This window comes from Octopus bimaculoides, chromosome 9 (genome assembly GCF_001194135.2).
Source record: "Octopus bimaculoides isolate UCB-OBI-ISO-001 chromosome 9, ASM119413v2, whole genome shotgun sequence".
Taxonomy (NCBI): Eukaryota; Metazoa; Mollusca; class Cephalopoda; order Octopoda; family Octopodidae; genus Octopus; species Octopus bimaculoides.
This window is the reverse complement of record NC_068989.1, coordinates 16,847,520-16,849,272: the sequence shown is the minus strand read 5'-3', so window position 1 is coordinate 16,849,272 and position 1,753 is coordinate 16,847,520. Positions and strand designations below refer to the sequence as shown.

Sequence of the window (1,753 nt, the reverse complement as noted above, 5' to 3'; positions counted from 1 at the left end):
AATTTTTCAAACAATTTTTTTTCAGAATCGGAATCTCCATAGCCTAAAACGTGGGATTCCGTAAAAAAAATTAATAAATAAGGGGGGGAAGGTTCAGATTACATATAGTCCATCTGGACCATTTTGGCCTCAAGTCAGTCTTGGTCGCATATACAAATAGTCAAAACTATCCCAATCTTTTCCAAACATTGTGTATCTATGATTACTTAGTCTCTGACATATGCTGCTGAAAGAATATATATATATGTATATGTAGTATTTCTGAAAATTTTACTGCAGGCGTGGCTGTGTGGTAAGAAGCTTGCTTCGCAACAACATAATTCCGGGTTCAGTTACATTGTGTGGCACGTTGGAGTAGTGTCTTCTACTATAACCTCCGGCCGACTAAATCCTTGTGAGGAGATTTGGTAGACAAACTGAATGAAGCCCGTCGTGTGTATATATATATATATATATATATATATAGGTAATCTTCAAGTTTAGGGGGATAAAAAAAAAATATTCAAGGGAAATAACTGAACGACTTACCAGTATTATCCGTTTTCTTCTAGCTGTTTATAAATAAATCACACCCTAACACTAATCCTAACGTCAATCAAATCACGTGTGTGATTTATTTATAAACAGAGATGTACGGAGAATACTGGTAAGACGTTCAGTTACTTCCCTTGAATATTTTTATTTATTTTTTCATCCCGCTAAACTTGAAGATTACCATATATATATATATGTGTGTGTGTGTGTCTTTGTTTCTGTGTTTGTTCCCCGCCACCGCTTGACAACTGGTGTTGGTGTATTTAGATCCCTGTAGCTTCGCTGTTCAGCAAAAGAAACCGATAGAATAAGTACTATGCTTTAAGATACAGTCCTGGGGGTCGATTTGTTCGACTAAAACCCTTCAAGGCGATACCCCAGCATGGCCGCCGTCAAATGACTGAAACAAGTAAAAGATAAAGACAAAAATAAAATACAGTTAAATGTTATGGAAATTGTACGTAACAAATATCCTCAACTGAAGATATGCAGTTGTTCTCTCAGGGTGGATATTTACCTGTTTCTGGCAGATTGGGTACCTGTGTAGAGGTTTCCACTTTAGTTGAAATGAGTCTGTTTGTTGCTAATTGTTATTGTTGTTTAACCCCAGGCCAGTTCTGACCCAGCAGTCCTATGATCAAAAGTATTTCACACATGACCATTTCTTCTCAAATAATCATTATGACAAACTAATACCCCTTGGTGTTACACTTTGTTACCATAAAATTTATGAAGAAATTTGCCGTCTTCAATACACATGTTATTTAACCTTTGACCAACTTTGATTGAGCATGCATCTTTTTAGTTGTATTTAGGTTTATGCTATCTCATGTATCTTTTCTTTTATAAGACAGTAGGATTTTATTTGACGGAGATTTACCTACTATCTCTAAGTTGAGCAAAGACATACAGGCTCTCTCAATGTTTTTTTTTTTTTGTGTCTAGCTTTTGTGGATGTGCATAAAAGTATGAGTTAAAAGTGAAAGTGTTGAGTGTAAAATAAAAGTGAAACTACTAAAGGAGTTGTGAATCTAGACTAGCACTTACAAATCAATAAACCCCCTCCCTTGCCACACACACACTCACCGCCGCCACTCCAACTTTAGTTGTAGGGGAAAATTTTAAATTTTATATTTTTCCATAGGCGTAGGAGTGGCTGTGTGATAAGTAGCTTGCTCACCAACCACATGGTCCCCGGTTCATTCCTACACACACATAC

General features: G+C 36.3%; 1 protein-coding gene across 1 annotated transcript in view; it reads left to right on the top strand.

The window, feature by feature from the left end:
- Positions 1-1,753, top strand: part of LOC128248700 (zinc finger protein 724-like) — a 6,635-nt gene that overhangs the window by 782 nt on the left and 4,100 nt on the right. The gene's annotated exons all lie outside the window — the stretch shown is intronic.